Below are 6316 nucleotides of genomic sequence, written 5' to 3'. Positions count from 1 at the left end.
AGGAGGAGAGATGCAGCTGCAGCAGAGCCAGTGGGGAAAAGAAAGTAGTAAGAGAAGAAATCAGTACAGAAGTAGAAATCAGATTGTCCAGAGTTTTGTAGATTAATAATAGGAGCCATTGTGGAAAGGAAGTGGGGAGGGAAAGGGAAAGTTCTGAGGAATAAGATTGATATCATCTTATGAGTATGTATGAATATGCCATAACAAATCCCATTACTATGTGTAATTATATTACACCAATAATAAATGTAGATTGACACTGAATAAGACAGGATTGACAGTAAAACAGGCAGACAGTTAAGGAAATGCCCCGCTCCACCCCTCAGAGAGAGAGAGAGAGAGAGAGAGAGAGCTCTCTAAATAAATAAGCTACTTTGGGAAATTAGAAATATTCCAACCATTCCAGGCAACTGCTTTGTTCTGGAGCATCAGGAAAAGCAAGCTGGGTCAGATCTGAGTGAAGGCTATAGATACAAGGGCTAACCAATAGCCTTAACATTTTCATAATACCTGTTTTGCACAGATTTTGAGCAATAGCCTTGGCACTTTTCCAAGACCTGACTAGCAGAGATATTGATCCATGCCCCTACCCAGTTGCTATATAAGCCGCTAGACTTAGGTAGCAATGCCTACTGGATCCTCTCCTGACCTGTGGGAACTCTGTCTCTTTTCTTCTCACTTGAATAAATCCCACTCTTTTACATTCACTCTGCCTCATCTGTGGGTTTCATTCTTGGAATCTGCAAGATAAGAAGAAAGAAAGAAGGCCCTCGCAGGCAGGTAGGGTCTTCTGCAAGACTATTACAGCAGAGTCTGAAAATCCTGTTTCCACAGCATATTCCTCTATCAAAATTGGGTATTTTTGAAGGTAAAGGTGATACAAAGATAATGAAAATACAATAATGTGCAAAGTATTTATAAACTGACAGATATGTTTGATTATAAAAAGTTTGGCAAAAATTTAAAGGAATCTCTTAAGAAAGAGATCATACAAATTACTGGTACAATTTACATTAAAATGTGTCATTAAACCAGCAGCAGTAACTAGAGCATTTTGATCACAAGGATGTAATAATCCAATTAATCATAACAGATTAATTTTGACTAGTGTGTTGAGAATTGGCATAATTATGCCTTGGTAAAATGTAGGCAATCATTTATATACAGAGGTATTTTGTACATTCTTAGGTAAGTGTCTGAAAGTAGACATGAAATACTATAAACAAACTTCACCTCTGGAAAGAAGAACAAAATGCCACTTAGTTCCTAGAATTTAAGAATTTTCAATCTAACTTTGTTTACTTTTATAAAAGGGAAGAAAATATATCTAATCAGAACAAATGTCTGTGGTATTTTATTTTAGACCTCAACTATTTTCTTTCCTACCCATGGCCATGCCACATATAAGGGTAATATACCTTCCCCTTCCTCTTGAATTTTGAGCTTGACTGTTTGATTAATGTAATATGAATGGGCATTATCTTTGCCACATGCAAGCATAAGCTTGAAAAGTGACTACACATTTTGCCTCCCATCCTTGTTAATCATGTTGCCTATGAAAAATATTCCTGTTGGACCAAACTGCAGTCAGGCTTCTGAATCGTCTCCTAAACCCATATGTGCACTTCCATACAATACCCAATTTTAGCAAAGAAACTTGCATGGTCACTTTAGCAAGAACCCCTATCCTCAATATCTGATGAGGTTCCCCGTCCTCCACCATTCCAAGGATAATGTCTGATCACAGGGCCCCTCTTGAGCAATAACCTTCTTAGGCAAGTTTAGCCAGAATCTCCCTTAACTCTGATGTCTCTTCTTTAATTGACCGACTCCTATGGTATACTAAGAGTTAGTAACACATTCTAGATAACCAAGTTGAGGAAAGAAAAGTGAGGTAAGGAATGCAGAAAACATCAGTGATTCTGATGACCTTTCTATGTAAGAAAGTGTCAGAATTGTCTTTCCTTGTATGCAGATAATCTGATACTTGACAATACACAACTTATTCTGTTTGCATGCACAGCAGTTCTAGAGATATAAATGTATTCCTTTCAATTTCATAAAAAAATATAAATGTTCTTTACAGGAACATGAAAAGACAATTAACTTTGTTATGCCTTAGGGTATTTTGTAGATCTATTTCTCAATACAGAAGATTAGAAAGCAAATGAATGGATATGAAAATGTTAGCTCTTAGATTACTTACAAAATGTACATATTTTACCAAATTTAATTTATTTTTAAAAGGTCATCTATCCTGCTTCTTCAATAGGTTCACATTATTTATTCGTGTTTGTCTATCTAGATAATATAAAGTACCTAGTTGTTAATTGGTATATGTCAGCTGCTTTCAGAGGGAGGAAAATAGAACAATTTCCTTTACCTAAGAAAGCAAAAATGGACAGTATTTATTTTACCTGAAACTGCATAAATATATAAATTATTTGATTGATTTATTAATTCCTGAAGTAACCTTTTTTGGAGAATATTATCTAAATAAGTTTGTTATTGAAAACCTAAAAGGAGTCTTTATAAATTAATGCAAATATCAGAAAAGCAAAGATTAATAAGAAAAACAAATTCATTTTAGAAATCAGACCTGAATGTGAAATACAAGCTGCAAAGCACATTAAATTCTCTAGAGCTGCCCATCAGCCAGCCAGGACAGGTTTGAAGGTCATTGTTGCTGGCTATTTGGCTAAATATCAACTCAATTTCAGCCCTGATCAGTGATTTGAAACTGACCCACACAGATGGGCAACCATGTGGTACCCCAGTGCATATTAATCAGAAGATTCCCCTACTCCATAAAGGAATAGATCAGATGTTTAAAAAGAAACTGCGTGAGGACATAAATGCAGAAGGCTTGAGAGATGTGCCAAACCATTCTGAGACATTTTGCATATTGATTCTTCACTCCGTGATGCCTTCTTGCCTGCAGGGAATCCAGATCCTATGTAAGTCATTTTTTCCATATGTGTGAAAAAAAGCAAATAATAAACATCCAGTTCAAATGATTATAGTCCTTTTAGTTTTATAGAATATAAGAAATCCTAACTTCATACATCATTGATTCTCCATAGTAAAATATAGCTAGTTTTTATTTATTCATTTGATTTTTGCCTGATTTTTTATTCTTTTTTCCCTAAGGATATGGAGAATTGGGCTTGAAGTGTTCAAAGCATGAAAGGCTACAACCTGGAGAATTCCATCTTATTTTAAATGTAGATTTAAATAATAAAAATATTGGCTTTAATAACTTGTGCTTTTGTTATTTAATTACAAATATCTAAAAATGGTTTTTATTTCTTAAATATACTTTGGTAAAAATAGCTATCTGTAGGCCAAATACAAGATAGAGAAAATAAAAAATATAAAATGCTATAAGTTACTTGCATGTTTTGTTTGCATACATTCTTTTATTTGCATACCAGATGCACTTATAAAAAGTAAAAAAACAGTATAACTTTAAGATCATTCAATATCACACAACAGTAGGGATGAGGTTGTGGCTCAGTAGTAGACGGCTCCCCTAGCACTTGCGAGGCACTGGGTTGGATCCTCAGCACCACACAAAAATAAATAAATAAAAATAGAGGTCTTATGTCCAACTACAATATTAAATATTAAAAATATTGAAAGTATACCTTGTTTATAACCAGAGGTATAAAAAGTTGTGCTCTATGTGTGTAATATGAATTGTAATGCATTCTGCTGTTATATATAACAAATTAGAATAAAAATAAGTGAAAACAAGTCACCCAACAAAATAACAAATAAATGAAAAAATAATTGTCATTACAGTATGAATAAAAAGGATAACAAAAGTAATATTGACTAACCACACATCTAACCACACATCTGTAATCCCAGAGGGTAAGGAGGCTCAGACAGGAGGATCACAAGTCAACCTCAACAACTTAGCAAGCTGCTACACAACTTAGTGAGACTCAAAATTAATAAAATAAAATAAAAAGGACCAGGATATGACTCAGTGGTTAGTGTTCCTGAGTTTAATTCCTCCAGCACCCCCCTCAAAAAAATTCAGTTAACCAGGTATTATTCTATTTTCACATTCTGACACTCCCTTGCATTTAGACAAAATTTACTAAAAGTAACCTATTTTGATAACTTAAGTGGGCCATAGAAAACTTTCTTTGTTATATAATCAAATGAACATTATCAAATCTCTGTTCTTTTTAATCTTTCCTTTGCAACAATGACAAAATACAGCAGCATTCTTAAATGGAAATGTTCAACCACTTTAACAGATTCTAGAATTTCTAACCTACTACATTACCCAGAACTCATTTTCTTCCTTTTACACTTCTTTCTTTGTATTGATATTTTATGGCTATTTTTAACTTGTCTATTAACATTATAATTCTTTCATAATACATATACTAATATGATATATATCTATCTTGAAAACTCATACAGTTCTATATCTATAGTTTTAGCATTTCTCATTTTGTATGATGTTTTATCATATTCTCAAACAAAATATGAATAATCAGGACTTATTAATTCTTTGAAAGCTTTCTCCTTGTGAATCAGAAAAACGGGTAATTTGTGGTTCTGTCTAATTTGGAATCACTCAAACTTTTATCAGACTTGACTTGTCCTATTTATCTCCAAAGCATGAGCAGTAATATCCTTTGTCATTGTCTATGCTCTCCTATTTGTTCTTCACAATAATTCTACTTTATTCCACCATGAGACTTTGTTTCTCTTTTCTCTTATTTATGAAGAGAAACACATGTTTGAATGCATAGGCTTACTTTCTATTTCTTCCACTTAATGCGTAGCTGCATATTAAAGGTCTTCTTGACATGCATTTATATTGTTCTTGGGAAAATTCACAATAATATGACTGTCACAAAGCATTTGGTCATAAACAGTTTTTGAATAAACAAACTGATCATTGGAAGCGGGAGATATTGTTAATATTACAATTTCAGGATTTGAAGCATCCAGGTTTAAGTATCTTACTCACCATTACATATTTAGTAAGTTGTAGATCTGGGAGTCTAGGACTCATGTGTTTCTGTAACCTAGGTGAATTATGGAAGCTCTTGCAGTTGAACCACCACATTAGTCTGTGCAGATAAAGGCAATTTTCTTTAACTAATGGTTTATCTTTGCCATGACTCTCTTCCCAGATCTGAGGTTTAGGTTTGTTTGTTGGCTTGTTTGTTTCAGCGATTTGTTTCATCTTAATTTCTTTCTTCTATGTCTATTTATCCAATAGTTACTTTAAGTTAATAATGAGGTAAACACTTTCTCTGATAATACAGCCAAAAAAATTTAGCAGTTTAGTATTCTTTCCATTCTGAAACATTACCATTGTTTTCTTATAACACCTTTTCTTGGCACTAACATCATACAGAGGTTCCAAATTGTACTGTGTAAGTCCTTAAGCTTAATCGTTTCTCTGAAGTGTGGGACAGAATGGGGCCTGAGCAAGCACAAATACCCTACTCCTCAATTCCCCCAATTTAAATTGAACCAAACTGCTTTTAACAATTTTATATTTTCACTTTTTACTATGTTTTCATTTGAAGAAAATATTATATACTGTCAGTAGTAGCAGAATAAGGAAAAGAAATGGTAAAAATATTTTTAGTTAATTATCCCAATACTTAATAATCCTAACATGGGCCAAAAGGCTACAGATTAACTTCCTTTATTCTAATTATTATTTTAATAAGACACATAAATAATTTGTGTCCCTAGAGTGCTTTCCTTCTAGTCTAGGCCACATTCTTGTTCAATTCCAAAGTATCTGTAGAAATGAATAACTACTGCAGGGAGACGGAGGGGCTTTGGATGTCCAAGAACTTTGACATTTAAATCATATACTCTAATAGCATTTGTTGATTATTAAATCTGAGAATCTATCACTTAGCATAATTGACAACTAATGCTTGGCTTACCTGATTTGTATTCTTGCTGACCTGAGAGTTTGGATTATGCTTCTTTGGTGGTGAATGCTACTACAATGAATTCCAAAGCCCTGATGCTTCTCTGTGCCCAAATATGAAACTCAATGAGCTTAAAGAGATCCACATATCACCAAGTCCACGGTTAAACTTGGGCCTTGCAAGACAGAGAAACATGAAATAGGAACTTCAAACTACACTGAGCTTTTTTGCAAAAATCTTTGCTTATATTTTGTTAACAAGAACAATTATGGTTAGGGTCTTCTGGGTAGGGGTCTCCAGCCAGCTTTACTTGTTTTACTCTGATAAGCATGCCTGTTCTTGTACCTTCCACTTTATTGTCAAATAATTTTTCAATAACAACTTTTAAGAGA

At 33.6% G+C, this 6316-nt stretch overlaps 1 long non-coding RNA gene across 1 annotated transcript; it reads left to right on the top strand.

Annotated features, from left to right (window-relative positions):
* Positions 1–2779: 2779 nt before the first annotated feature.
* LOC125618343 lies at positions 2780–3256 on the top strand. Its single transcript, XR_007349634.1, has 2 exons — positions 2780–2957; positions 3151–3256. It is a non-coding gene; the product is annotated as an uncharacterized LOC125618343 (long non-coding RNA).
* The last annotated feature ends 3060 nt before the right edge of the window (positions 3257–6316 follow it).

The sequence above is a fragment of the Marmota marmota genome, unplaced genomic scaffold (genome assembly GCF_001458135.2).
Source record: "Marmota marmota marmota unplaced genomic scaffold, marMar, whole genome shotgun sequence".
Taxonomy (NCBI): Eukaryota; Metazoa; Chordata; class Mammalia; order Rodentia; family Sciuridae; genus Marmota; species Marmota marmota.
This window is presented reverse-complemented; position numbering and strand designations above follow the sequence as displayed.